The sequence below is a fragment of the Mus pahari genome, chromosome 9, assembly GCF_900095145.1.
Source record: "Mus pahari chromosome 9, PAHARI_EIJ_v1.1, whole genome shotgun sequence".
Taxonomy (NCBI): Eukaryota; Metazoa; Chordata; class Mammalia; order Rodentia; family Muridae; genus Mus; species Mus pahari.
Window position 1 is genome coordinate 52,271,192 of NC_034598.1, and position 15,949 is coordinate 52,287,140.

The following is a 15,949-nucleotide window of genomic DNA, read 5'->3' on the forward strand; positions in this document are numbered from 1 at the left end:
TGACTATTATGTGTCGGGCGGAATTTCTTTTCTGGTCCAGCCTATTTGGAGTTCTGTAGGCTTCTTTTATGTTCACGGGCATCTCGTTCTTTAGGCTCGTATCCCCAGTTTTCTGAAAAAAAAAAAAAACAAACAAATTGATTTCCAAAGTGGTTGTATAAGTTTACATTCCTACCAGCGTTGAAGAAGTGTTCCCCTTGCTCCACATCCTTAGCAGCATGTGCTGTCACTTGAGGTTTTCATCTTAACCATTCTGAAAGGTTTATCCAGAGTTATTTTGATTTTCATTTCCCTGATGTCTGAGGACATTGAACAATTCTTTAAGTGTTTCTTAGACATGTGAGATTCCTCTGTTGTGAATTCTCTGCTTTGAAGTGCTATGAAGTCCCATTTATCAATTGTTCATCTTAGAGTCTGAGCCATTGATGTTCTGTTTAGAAAATTGTCTTCCATACCAATGCATTCAAGAGTATTCCCCACTTTCTCTTCTATGAGATTTAGTGTATCTGGTTTTATGTTGAAGTTCTTCATACACTTGGAATTATGTTTTGTGCAGTGTGATAAATATGGATCTATTTTCATACTTCTACATGTAGACATCCAATAAGACCAGCACCACTTGTTCAAAGTGCTTTTTATTTTCCATTGGATAGTTTTGGCTTCTTTATCAAGAATGACATGTCCATAGGTCTATGGAGTTCTTTCTGAGTATCCTATTAGATTCCATTGATGAATGTGACTGTTTCTGGACCAATACAATGCAGTTTTTAACACTATTGCTTTGTGGTACAACTTGAGGTCTGGGATGATGAATTCTCCTTAAGTTTTTTGATACTTCAGAATTGTATTGACTATCCTGGGTTATTAGTTTTCCTTATGAAGTTGAGAATTACTCTTTCAACTTCTATCAAAAATCTTGTTAGAATTTTGATGAGGATTACATTGGATTTGTAGATTGCTCTTGGTAAGATGGCCAGTTTCACTATGTTAATCCTGCGAATATATGAGCATGGGAGATATTTCCATCTTCTGATATCTTCTTCAATTACTTTCTTCAGGAACTTGAAGTTCAGGTGCTATAGATCTTTCCACTGTTTTGTTAGAGTTACACCAATACATTTTATATTATTCATGGCTATTGTAAAGGGTTTTGCTTCCCTAATTTCTTCCTCTGCCCATTTATCATTTACCTTGATGAATTGTGTCTGTTATGCCCATAATGTCTGTTACTTTCATTGTTTCCTTGTTTAGCTTTGTCTGTATGACCTGTTAATTGATGAGAGTGGAGTGTTGAAGTCTCCCATTGTTAATGTGTAGGGTGTGATGTGAGATTTAAGTGTTAGCAATGTATCTTTTACCAATGTGGTTGCCCTTGTGTTTGGGGCATAGATGTTCAGAATTGAGATGTTCACTTGGTTGATTTTTCCTTTGATGATTACAAAGTGTTATTCTCTGTCTCTTTTGATTAATTTTCACTGAAACTCTATTTTACTAGACATTAGAATGGATACCCTGGCTTGGTACTTGGTGCAGTTTTCTTGGAAAACGTTTTTCTAGCCCTTTACTCTTAAGTAATGCCTATCTTTATGGCTGAGATGTGTTTCTTGTATGCAGCAGAATGATGAATCCTATATTCACATTGATATAGCCTGTGCCTTTTTGTTGGGGAATTGATGCTGAATTGGGTCCATTGGTGCTGAGAGTTAATAATGAACAATGATTGTTACTTCCTGTTATTTCAGTGTTGTTGGTGGTGATGGTGGTAGTGGTGGTGGTCCTGGATGTTTTGTGTCAGGATTTTGTTTTTTAGATTTAACATTTTATTTGATTAATGAATCAATTTCTTCTATTGTATCTTCAATGTCTGATATTCTCTCTTCCATCTCCTGTATTCTGCTGGTGATTCTTGTGTATGTTTTTCCTCATTTCTTCCCTAGGTTTTCCATCTTCAGAATTTCCTCAGTTTGTGTTTCTTTATTGCTTCTATTTCTATGTTCAGGCCTTGCACAGTTTTATTTATTTCTTTTATCTGTTTATTCTTATTTTCCTGTATGTTTGTTTCCTCTTTAAAGACCTCTATCTGTTTGACTGTATTTTCTTGATTTCTATTTCATTCATTTCCTCTTTGAAAGTCTCTATCATCTTTATACAATTAAAAATCAAGGTCATTTTCTTATGTTTCAATTGTGTTAAGATTCCCAGGGCTTGCTGTAGTGGGATAGCTGTGCATTGAATGTTTCATATTGCTCTGGCTTTTGTTGACTGTGTTCTTTCCAGAGTCTTTAGCCATACAGATGATTCTGGTCCCTAGATGTTCTTGTTGTAATAGGTATTGGAAATGAGAGAGAGCCTCAGTGGTCCTGTTGTGGCAAGCCTCTGACCAATAGCCTTAGGCTGTATGTTCCTGGATCTGCAGTTCTGTATGGTTCAGGGTCTGCAGGACTGATGATGGTGGGAATAGAGGGGCAGGAGAATGGAAGTCTCTCTGGGATACCAGGCTTCTTAGGCGAGCTTGGCTTTTCTAAGTTTTTACATACAGAATTGTAATTTATTTTCAGGGTTTCTAAGTAAATATTATGTATATTGTAGGTTTTAAAAATGATAATACAGCTATTGGATGGAACACAGGGCCCCCAGTGAAGGAGCTAGAGAAAGTACCCAAGGAGCTGAAGGGGGCTGCAACCCTATAGGTGGAACAACAATATGAACTAACCAGTACCCCCTGAACTCGTGTCTCTAGCTGCATATGTAGCAGAAGATGGCCTAATCGCCATCATTGGGAAGAGAGGGCCCTGGGTCTTGCAAACTTTATATGACCCAGCACAGGGGAATGCCAGGGTCAAGAAGTGGGAGTGGGTGGATAGAGGAACAGGGGCAGGGAGGTTGGGTATAGGGAACTTTCGGGATAGCATTTGAAATGTAAATAAAGAAAATATCTAATAAAATAAAAAGTAAGTTAAAATAAAAAAATAAAAAATAAAAAAATGACAATAACATAATCTAATATTTTCAGAGTGTATATTTTTTAAAAAAATAGTGGATGGTGAAATTGCACTGCATCATTAAATGTAATAATGAAAAGGAGCTCATGGTACTGTAAGAGTGATCCTTAAGCATTCTGAATATTTCCAGTTTCCCTCAACCCCTCAGTCCCCCTGAGAACTCTGCTGCATTGTTTTGAAAACATGTAATTCAGAGTCACTAGAATTTAAAATCTTGTATACTCTATTTTGTCTAAATTTTGCATCTTGTTAAGTTTCATAAGATATAAAATTTTTATTTCACAACTTCAATCATACCTAAACACATTAAAACTCTGTTAACAAATGTAACTTCTTTCAAATAAAAGGTTGGTCAGAGAACAAAAATTTCATTTACTTATTATCACCAACTTTATAAGGCCACTTTAGGTTGGAAGTTAGGATTATTTACATAGGAAATTTTAATTAGCATTTTTCCTATACTGCCTTTTGTTTCCTCTTCTGCTTACAGTAAATGTTATAATAATGAAATCATTAAAAGGGCTTGATATTATCCATGGAGTGTGGTGGTTTTAGAGAATTATCATTGACTTAGTGTCCCAGAGCAGAGTAGTGATTTAAGGTGCCTTTTGCAAATACATTGCATTATAAACTTTTCAACTTCTTCAAGTTGGAAAGCTATGCTATGTAATGAGAATAATTTCTCTTCTTCTCCCTCTCCCTCTCTTCTTCCTTCTCCCTCCCCCTCTCCCTGTCCCTTTCCCTCTCCATCTCCCCTGTCTCTTAATTTTCTGAGATAATTTTGGCTATCAAACATTGTAGCTAAGTTTATTTTCTCCTGCCTTTAATCATCACCACTTATTCAGCATTCCACAATTTCACTAAAGCTGGAAATATTATTTGTGAGCTAAGAATTTTCTAGATATAGAAAAATCATCTTTTAAAAGTGTATTGTATTTTTTTATTTTATATGTATATGTTTTGCCTGCATGTATATATGTTTACCACATGTCAAAAAAGATAACCACATTTCTTGTAACTGGAATTACCATTAATTGTGATATTATTTCGGTCCTCTTAACCACTGTGATATTTTTTCAGCATGAAGAAATACAAACACACATACACATACACACACACACACACAAACACATGTACATTCATACAAACACACACACCACACACATATAACATGCATACTCATATATAAACACATATACACACATGTACATAAATATATACACATTCACAAACACACACACACACACCCTACACACATACACACACATACCACACATACACACATGTACACACACAGTTGTTTGTTTGTTTGTTTGTTTGTTTTGACACAGTGTCTTGGGAATCTCAGATAGTCTTCAAACATTTCATAACCAAAGATGACCTTGAATTCTGGGCCTTCCCGTCTGTGTCCTCAATTGCTGGGATTGTAGCTGTATACCATCTCATTGGATTTTATGAAGGTCTAGGGATGAACCTCAAGGCTTTGCTATACCAGACAATCAATTTACCAGGTGAACTACATCTCTAGGACCAAGCAGACATATTATTTTTACAAGATGCAATAAGGAATTTCTAAGTATAATTGTTAAATTGGCCATAAAGACTACTATGAAAATATCTGATACTTCAAAGAAATTTTCAGCTCATTTAATCTTTGCTGTATAGAAAGTTTTAATGATGCAGTTATATACAACATTGATGTTAGCCATAAAGATTTATAAAGCTCATAGAAAAGTCAAATCAGTAATTAAATAATTTAAAAAATAAAAACCATTATATGTATAGTAAATAAGTTACTTTTCTCGGTACTGTGACAAAATACCTAATAAAATTAAGTCACGGAATCAAGTGTATATTTGGGCTCCTAGTGGGTGTATATTATGGAATGGTTGGGTTACAGCTGCAGGAGTATAAAGAACTGATCAAAATATACCACAGTCTGGAAGCTAGGAATGAAGTCTCTAGTTGTTTTTTTTCTCTTTAATCAGCACAGGATTCCAATTCTAGGATAGATGTCTCTACTCGGTTTAACTTTTCCAAAACTACCAATTAGACACACCTAGATATGCTTATTCATCTTATTCTGAATCTAGTGACGTTTGTACTGAGAATGACCCCATGCTTACTGTAGCTCAGCTTATGAGTCATGATCATTTCAGCACTAGACTCTCAGACATATATTTTTCTACAAGACAAACAGTTAAACTTAATAAAAGAATAATCAAGCTTAGAAAATATATGTACTTTTAGGGAACTGAAGAGAAATGGTTCAGCATTTAATAGCATTGGCTGCTCCTGCAGAGGACCTGAGTTTTGGTCCCAGCACCCACATGCTGGCTTACAACCATTTATATCTCTAGTTCTAATGAGTTAGACACCCTTTCTGAGCCCTCACAGTATTTTACATACACATGATAAACACAGAGCAGGTGTCTCTGGTTATCTCTTAGGTAAAACTTAGTATAAGGTGTTTCAAGTTTAGAATCTCTACGTTAACTGAGATACCGTGATGATGTGAGTTATACTCAGATTAGTGTGGATGAAAAAGGATAAGTTAAATCATTATTGAACCTATTATCAAGAAAGGCAAAGCTCACCCTAAAGACTGAAAAATATTTAAATAAATAAAATAATAATTTAAGGATAAGTTGTTAGATGGCATCTGGTTAGCAAACATGAAGGTGTAATCATAAAATATTCAAGTGAACTGGATAACTTGAAAATTGGTTTAAGAGAGCATGAGGAGGCATGCAGTGTGCTCTCATCTGAAGCACACAACACAAGAGGCTCTGAAGAGAAAACTACAGGATATCAGAGGAACAGTGTTTCGGAGCTGCCCAATCTGACAAAGAGGAAATGTAACTGAGCAAGCATTTCCATGTACCTCAAGTAGAGACCACACAGCTAAGCTTACAGCACACCAGTGTAAATATATTAAAACCGCAGGGAAACTTGGGAACACGCTAACTTCCAAAGGTAGTAGAATACAAATTAGCTTTTCCAATGAGTACTTAAATTCAAAACTAAAGAATTAGCTCTTCACAACATATGCTGGAATTCCAAACAAAATTTCATTAAGTGTTGAAATAACATTATTTTTATGTTCTAATCAGTAAGAGTTGAAACAAAAACTATGGACATAGATCAAAATGCTTTAAAATAATAATCAGAATAGTGAAGTGGCTCACTGATTAACATTGTAACTTCAGAAGATATAAGGTGGAGAAGAAAACAGGCTAACATGATGTTGCCTGACTTTTATACACAAATACACAGTAACATGCACAAATTCATGCACATACTCAATTGTAAAAAGTTTTTTTTTCAAATAAAATAGCTATGTCTTCTTAAATTTGAGATATCAATAGAATTAGAGTTCATGAATGAGTAGGCAAAAAAAAATTTCTCAGCTGGGACTTAGGGAAGTTAAATATGTTAAGAACATGAAGTTTTCTAGGAAGAGTTTCTCTAAAATAATAATTCAAACTGTATTGTAATAAGAGTTTTCTGCATGCTATAATAAGATAATGAATAATTAAAAAGTTAATAGCAAGGAAATGAAAAAAGTATAAAGGATAATTTTAAGTGAAGGAAGAAAAAGGAGAAATATGTTAAATACAATCTCTGAACCAAAATATTGGCTAGAAATATATAAATGAAACATTAATTTGAAAAAAATATTTTCAGTTGGATCCCTCCAAGGTTTGTGTCCAAAGTGTATCCCTAGAAATGCCTTTCTTTTTTTCCTTGTATAAAGTGGAAGTCTCCTCCATGAGGACATTCTGTCATAGTATTAGAAGCCACTCTGCCAGCTACAAAGGGAGAAAAGCAAAACACAGTCACATTTCATCTGTAGACTGTAATCCAGGACAGGGAAGACAGTGACTGGTCTGACAAGACATCCCCAATGATGCAATAGTGGTACTTATATCTTAGGGGTAACAAAGAGCTGTCTACTTGGAGTGAACATTTTCAACTATGGTTTAAATAATCATCTTTAACCTCACATACAAATGTATTTTAATCCCATGTCAACTAAGCTTTTAAAAGCATATGAAGGCCGCTAAAGATGAAAACTGGACAACTGACAAAGAATAAACCACTGTGGGATGCCTAGTAACAGTTGGAGTCTCTATAAGAGAGCCTTACCCTTGAACCTGAGGGAGGGTTGAGGGTGAGGGCATGGAAAGACTAAGAAATGAGGGCATGTAAAGACTAAGAATTGAGGAGCGCCAATGGAGGAGCTAGAGAAAGTACCCAAGGAGTTGTAGGGGGCTGCAACCCTGTAGGTGNAACAACAATATGAACTAACCAGTACCCCCTGAGCTCGNGTCTCTAGCTGCATATGTAGCAGAAGATGGNCTAATCAGCCATCATTGGGAAGAGAGGCCCCTTGGTCTTGTAAACTTTATATGACCCAGCACAGGGGAAGGCCAGGGCCAAGTAGTGGGAGTGAGTGGGTAGGGGAGCAGGGGCGGGGGGTATAGGGAACTTTCGGGATAGCATTTGAAATGTAAATAAAGAAAATAATAATAAATAAATTTAAAAAAAAAAGAATTGAGGAGCGGTTGCCTGCTGACAGACAGGGCAGGAAAGCTAGATCCATGAAATTTGATTGAATTATTGGTTTCCCAAACAAGATCTAAATAATAACTACATCAGTCTACATACGAGGTAAGAACGTTCACAAGGCCACAATCCTGTTGAGCTACAAAAGATTTATGGCTGCGGAGAGAGGGGAAATCAATCTTTTCCAGGAACAAACTACTTAATAGGATATCCAATCTCATGTAGTCAACCCTGAGCAAATATTCACAAAAGCAACACTAAGTGAGCTCAATAGGTTATATGTGTATATGTGTGTGTGTGTGTGTGTGTGTGTGCACGCTGTGTATGCACGTGTGTGCGTGTGTGTGTATGTGCTCTGTGTGTATACATGTGTGTGCGTGTGTCTGTGTAGGTGCTGTGTGTATGCACGTTTGTGCATGTGTGTGTGTGTGCGCTCTCTGTGTATGCACATGTATGCATGTGTGTGTGTGCTGTGTATGCACATGTGTGCATGTGTGTGTATGTGCGCTGTGTGTATGCATGTTTGTGTGTGCTGTGTGTATGCATGTGTGTGTGTGTCCTGTGTGTATGCATGTGTGTGCATGTCTGTGTGTGTGTGCGCTGTCTGTATGCACGTGTGTGCGTGTGTGTGTGTGTATGTGTTGGTATAATAAAAATACATAGTGAAGAAATCGCAAATTTGTCAGAAAGTGGGAGGAACATGAGAGAGTTGTAGAGGAAAAAAGAATGTGAGAGTATGTTAATAAGATATTCATGTGTGAAATTTTTGAATTTTTTAAAAAATCTTTAAATTTACAAGTTAACTTCCTATTTTATTAGTGAAATAAATGTAAGCCTGTCGTAATATAGAATTACCTCATTTAATATTAGGAAACAGGAACATTAAAACTAAGAAGGGTGAGAAAACTGCTTGTAGTAACTGCAAGAAATAATAAAGCCGAGGTCAAAATCCAATGTTGTATACCAAGTTTCAAGACTGGTCACAATAAAAAAAGACTGAAGCGAAGAATTAAAAGATTTGGTTACGTTTCCACATATAGCAATAGCTAGTTGGTATACACATGATAGCCTGGCTAAAAATATGCATTGGAAACCAACAGAAGGAAAGAAGAGACAAACAAACTGACAAACGTTTTTTTTTTTTTTCTTCTCACAATAACTGATAAGAATAAACAGACAAAAATACTTTGTTGTGTTGTTAGCAATTGGAATTTTATATTTTAGGAACCATCTGCACATTACCCCACTCTTACTGAATTATTTTTATTTTGTTATTTACATCTTTTAAGTCTTTATTATCGATATGACTTTACTCAGAGCTACATCTAAAAAAATAGACTTTCTTTGTTGTGTAAAATTCCTTAACTAAGTTGTTTCCTTAAGTGTTCAAAGGATGTAACTCTGTACATTGTTGGTTTTCCTGCCTGAGTTTTTTTTTTTTTTTTTTTTTTTTTTTTTTTTTTCTGTCCATTAAAGAAACCTTGACTTACGCCTTCATTTTGGAGGTTATTCCTGGACTTTGATCAGTTTTGAACTTAAATTATACTGGTTTAGAGAAGATGGGTTCCAGTTTCTCTCTTGTCTATGTAGACATCCAAATGTTAGCAGTGTGTGTCAAAGAGATGGGTTCCAGTTTCTCTCTTGTAGACATGCAAATGTTAGCAGTGTGTGTCAAAGAGATGGGTTCCAGNTGTAGACATGCAAATGTTAGCAGTGTGTGTCAAAGAGATGGGTTCCAGTTTCTCTCTTGTCTACATAGACATCCAAATGTTAGCAGTGTGTGTCAAAGAGGACCTGCAGCAATTTTCTCTTCATTTTTTTTTTTTTTTGAAGGCTTGTCAAGTATCGGTGGCTGTTGCAGTGTAAATTTATCCTTTGGTCGCTTATTCTACATCACTCATTTACAATTCTACCTCTGTGCTACCTCCCTGCTATGTCTACTGCTGTGTCTCATGTATATGACGTGTGGTTTCACGATACACCCAACGATACACCCAACATGGGTATTCTTCAGAATTTCTGTAACTACTCAGGATGTTTTGGACTTATTTACTTCTCATATTGTCTTAGGTAAACAAGAATATCTGAAGTTTAGTCTTATCCTTAGACGAGGTTTCATTCAATAGTTCATTATTTAAACTCTAGGTTTATACTTCTTTGTTTTAACTAAATTATTTTATGGCTTTTATATTCACTTATTTGGGGGACTGGATCTCTCCATCCATTCCAGCCTTGCTTAGAAAAACCATACACAGCCTAGGCTAGATCTGATCTGGTGATGGTCCCGTCTCTGCATGAAGAAATTTGGGATTTATAGGGATATATCTCAAGGATTGCTTCTATTTCATTTTAGTGTCCTTGTTAATTAGACATGTTTATTTTCAAAAGCAAATATTGTTTGATTGTTACGATTTCTGTGAAAAGAAAACACCTTTCTGAGGTACATTTTATCATGTGATAAAACCATTTTATCTCGTGAATAAACATTGTGAGGAGGAAAGTGATGCAAAATAGTCATACATACATAAACTATGTACTTCAACTAGAACATAAACCAAATATTACACATTGGGTCTTTGAGAAAACTAAGTGGGTTAAATAGCTCTGAAATTCAAAACCACAACATAATTTAAATCTCTACAATGCATTATGTCAACATTTCAACTCATGTCTTTTTAAAAACTTAATGGAAAGTCTATGAAGACATGGTATTTTTCTTGGACTATTTTCCCTCAATTAGATATGAAAATAGCTTTTAAGAAAGTAAATATTGAGATTTGTGTATGCAGACACAGGATGTCCTCATAGCATTGCTCTATACTTAGTATAGATTCCAGTCAAATAGAAAAACGTGATCCACCTAATGGAAGCTATCTGGCAGAGTCCTAGGAACATCCATTATGCCAACATTTACAAAATAAATGTTTTACCATTGAGATCAAGAATGATTAACATGAAAAGATTTTGCTCTTGATTTTAAAAACGTGTTTCCTTGCCAAATGCATCATAGAAATTAAGGCACAATCTTCATCAATCCACAGTTTGAATGCCTTGGTTTGTATCATAGAGGGAAGCCAAATATAAAAAAGTTCCTAATGGTTGCATCCTCCTTACTCACCCAACTCATATGAGATAGCATTGAATGGGCAATTTCAGAGGCTTGGGCTGGGTCACAGTGTAGACTATGGGGATGTATCTATTTTTTCCTCTCTAGAGATGTACCTGTCCCCCCTTCCCCTCCCCCATCATGTTCCTTCCTCTTGTCCCATGTGTACCCTTGCCTGCCCCTGTTTCTCTTCCCCTCTGTTGGAGACCAGGCTGAGATAAACCAGGCCTTTTACAGCCTACATCTGAGAGCCATATAGTTCTTTGTTGAGAGCCCTGCCCCCTCCTTCCCTGGGCTGCTCAACACCCTCCCTGCCAAGACTGCTCTATATCACTCCTCCCAAGGTTACTCAGGGAAATCATCTGACTTCTGTCCTAAGCTGACACCTGGGATGATCCAGGACTCTGAGATTAGCTGCCTGACTTTCCGGAGCAGTGACTCCAAGACTCTGAGAAAATCATAAGAAGTTTCAAGTCTGCAGTCAGCATTCCCCCATTCGTCCTTCCCTCTGTTTCTTGTGATGGTTTCTCAACCCCTCCCCATTCCCCCTCACAGTGTTTGTAACCAAACATTCAAGCCTGCAATAAATGAAGCCTTGACAACTTTGCAGGGCTTCCCTCTTCTTTCCAGCCCATTTCTCACTTTTAGGCTCGGTCCCCTGCGACCCCATAAAATAGCTTGTCCGGCAGGCAGGAATACCCCTCCCCCACCACACACCTCTTTTCCTTGTCCTTGGTGTACCCTTGACTCACCTTTCCACTTGCATGCCAACTATGTTCTTTTATACCCATTCCCCCCCCCCCGCTGCTGCTCTTTTAACCCCATCTTGACCTCTCTTGTTAATTTTACAGAATTTACTGACGTTTATCCCCATTCATCCCAAAACATATAAACATAAATGATGTTGTTGAAGAAAGGCATGGACAAATAGAAATTTATCTTCCTTCCTGGTCAGGTTCTACTAACTGAACAACAAGATGATTCTGAATATATACTTCAGCTGACTAGATAGGGAGTCTCCCTCTGAGGAGAGGGACTTAACAGGGAGTGACACCATGTGGTCTCTGAAATTCTATGTCATGCATGAACTGAAATATCAGAAAATGTTGAGAGCAATGAACATCTGGGAACTCCTGGGAAGATCTGGGTGAAAATAAAACATGTAAGTCTGTGCAATCCTAAGTATCATACCATGGATGCCAAGAAGTGCTTGCTACCAGGAGTCTGATATAGCTGTCTCCTGAGAGGCTCTGCCATAGCCTAACAAATACAGAGGTGGATGCTCATAGCCAACCATCAGACTGAGCACATGATTCCCAATGGAGGAGCTAGGAAAAGAACTGAAGGGGTTTGCAACCTCACATATATATATATCAACCAACCAGACACCCCAGAGCTCCCAGGGACTAAACCACCAACCAAAAGAGTACACATGGAGGGACCCATAGCTCCAGCCATATATGTAGCAGAGGATGACCTTGTCTGGCATCAATGGGAGGGGATGCCCTTAGTCCTGTGAAGGCTTGATGCTCCAGTATAGGGGAATGTCAGAGGTGGAAGTGGGTAGGTGAATGGGAAGCACTCTCATAGAAGCAGGGGTACAGAGGATTAAATGTAAATAAAGAAAAATATCCAACAAAAAAAAGCTATCAGGTGGTGGTGATATTTATATGTGTTTAACAGTATATGAGAAGCATGGGTAATTTAATCACCTTTCTAATTTCAAATAGACATCTGATTTTCTGTATTGAAGTGCAATATAAATGCAGGTCTACTAAAGGGCAAAATATTAAGGTAATTCTGAGCACTGTAAAGAGTTAAGTCATATGTTTATTAAAAACTGATTTAGTTATGGTAAACATGATCAGCCTTCAAAAGAAAATCTGAAAAATTTTGTGTGGATATGCAATTAATGACTATGAGTCAGTTCTTAAGGTACTGGAAGTATACTCGATATTTAAAGGAAGACAATATAATCATATTGTTTGAATAAAGTATAAATTTGTATGTGAATACAAGTATGTATTCATATACATATATTAGCACTCATTAGTAAAACATCCTTGAATACTATCCTTTGAGATGTGAATGACTTACATATGTGTGCTTTCTTGTGCTACCTTCATAACTTACAAAGATAGTGTTACACAAAAGAAGCTGAAATATTTAGACAAGCCATTAGTTTATAATCTACAAAATTCATTCCATTTAAAATCATATTGGGATTACATTCACTGATATGTGGTATCTTTTCTGTTTTTGTGTCATGCTAAATATTTTGACTTCATAGTGTATGGTGTCCTTCCAGTCACACACATCTGTCTTTCTCTCTTCCTTTAGATGGAGTACACACATTACCATGACATCATCTTAAAGACAGACTCACAACACAGCAAACACAGCCAGTGCCCATTTCATCTAGCTTATTTGAATGAAATCAATAAATTAGAGTATGGGGAGGTCAGTTGGCAAACTGTCTATATTAAAGGAGACAGCTCCTTAAACCACATCTGCACCATCTGCTCTATATTTTAATTTTAAAAGACTGTAATTTGCAAGTGTAAATGTAGGTAAAAGACAAATGATTGAATAGCATAATTATCTGCTGTGCTCAGCTAAACATGCATCTGTTCTGTTTATCTTTGGAATATTAGTTGCTATTTGGGAGACATTCACTCTTCACATGTGAAGATAAATTGAGAGAAAGAAAAGAATCAATAAATATTTCTAGGTTGATCAATTTTCTTTTACAAATTATGACACTACTGCATTTGGACTCTAATAAAAGACAAATTAAATAATTATACCTATAATTATCATTGCTACATTTAAAATAAATTGTAAAGTTTTGATGAGGCTGATAAAATTCTATTTAAAAGATGACCATTATCTTAGTTACAATGTACTCATGTTGACTCAAATAAAGCTTTTAATATTGAATCATTTTCTTCAAGCAGTGTATCTGTTAACTTTATAAAGTGAGGAGTGAAAGCAGATTCAAATTCCCTAAGTGACTGAAGTGTTTGATATCAGACAATAAGATGGATGGGGGTATCTACATAATTTGTTGGATATGTTAATGATAATTTGTATTTTACTTGTTGAATTTGCATAAATGCTCATGGATACCTCCTTCTGCGAAAGAAATAGGTTCCCTGTGCTTCTCTCTCCGTTACAGAATTTCAGGGTACCACTGTTACTATTAAGGAACTGCGTTATTCATACCACTCATTAAAGATAATTTAAGGCTAATTTCTCCTCTGTCCTCTGAAATTATAGTGGAAGATATTGACAGAGACAAATTAACTAAGATAAATGGTGCTAAATTTGTCACTTGCATGGAGCAACTCACATAGTATATATAGTAGAGCCTTAAATGATGCATAGGTTTGACATACCTATAGATGAAGAATGCAGATAATTTTATTATATTTTTGGAAAACTTAGTGACAGGAGTCAAGCCTGTTTGACTGCAATTTCTTCTCAACTGAATATTGGAGGAGACCAGAATAAGGGACAGAGACCTCAATAAGAGACAATGTATGCAACACAGCACTTCAATGTGCACTTGCTGTTTTCACACTCTTTTTGTGAATTGTAGGGAAGGAAACAAAGTCACCTCAGTGGAACATGAAATAGCTTTGCTTCTTTGGTGGGTTTGGACTTAAGGAAGATACAAGTTAGTAAAATGATTTTCCTTATTCATGAAGAAAGTATCCACAAACCCTATCACCAAGCATGTTGCAAGATACCATAATTTCTTTTTGGTCAAATCACTTATTTCATGGAATTATTTTGAAAGGTCTCATTTTCTATACCAGAAAACCAAGCAACAACAACAACAAAAAGGGGGATTATAAGAATGAGAAAATTTAGTTTAAATCCCATACATAATGAGAGGAAAAGGAATTAACAGTCAAATATCCAAAAGTGTTCCTTGAGTGGAATGGGTCTGAAAAAAGAAACACATGAGATAATAAAGGATTGAACTCAACTAGACTGAGAGGTGTTACACTCAGCCAGGACACAATGAACAGGTATCAGTATCAATAGGAGCAGGGCTACAAAATGATTTTAGATATTGAATATGATGAATCATAATTAAACCAAGTTAACATGTATTTTTTAATAATATAAAACTTCCCAGGAGAACTATTATAAAGTTTACATTTCACAGAATTTCTTATAATTGTGTCATTTTAAAGTCTTTTCCATCTCCAGAACATGATCACTATCACTAACTGAAATTTTACTTACTACATAATTACATCGTGGCTTAGCAGAAGAGCTCTTAAATATCTATGATGTTCATGACAACTATGTCAGAAAACAAAGTCAGAACTTTGTGCAAAAACAGTTCACAAGAACCAGGGTCCAGTTAGATCAAGAGAATGATCAGTCACTGCCCCTCCCACACTAAAACTGGAAAACCATGAACCTAAATATGGACTGAAAAGCTGTTGGATTCTAAGATTCTCCAGCTGAGAGAGAAGGATAATTAGGCCAGGCATGGAAAAACTTGGGAAATTTCGGATTGAAGATGTAATGGTAGATGGATGGAAATATGCATTTGGCCAAAAACATAGAACATTGAATTTATGAAGCAGCTCTAATATAAATTACTAACCACATGTCTCAGTAATGCCTGAGAACTGTTTATTAAATTACAACTTCACTAATGATCGATATATATCATAAATTGAATGATGGTTGGGAACCGAGTGTGCACTATTTCCTTGATTAAACCCAAATGTGCACCAACATTCTTTCCTGAAAAAATGCTCATAGAGACTTTGTTAAAGCCATTCTTTCTTCAGAGAGGGATATGATTTACCAAAAGTGTACACAGATATTTATTTGAATGTGTTTTCATACCTGTTCTTGACTGTAAAATATTAGGACCATTGTCTTAGTTTCTTTTCTGTTACTGTGTTGAAATTCCCTAAGAAAAGCTACTCTGGAGAATGTACTTTTGCTAATGATTCCATAGGGCTAGAGTCCATTATAGCAGAGATGACATGGCAACAGTCAGGACTGAAGGGAGGCAAAACCAGAAAGCTAACTGATCACGTAGTGTTGGAAAGCAGGTAGAACTAGGGGAAGGCTCTTCCCTCACCGTGGACTGTAGACACACTCCCTCAGCAAGGCTTCATCCCTCAACGTTCCATCACTTCTATCTCAGAAACAAGCATTCAAACACAGGGGTCTGAGGGGAACATTTCACATCCAAAGAACACCTCAATGTGTGACTTTCCGAGAAGCAAGCAAGCAA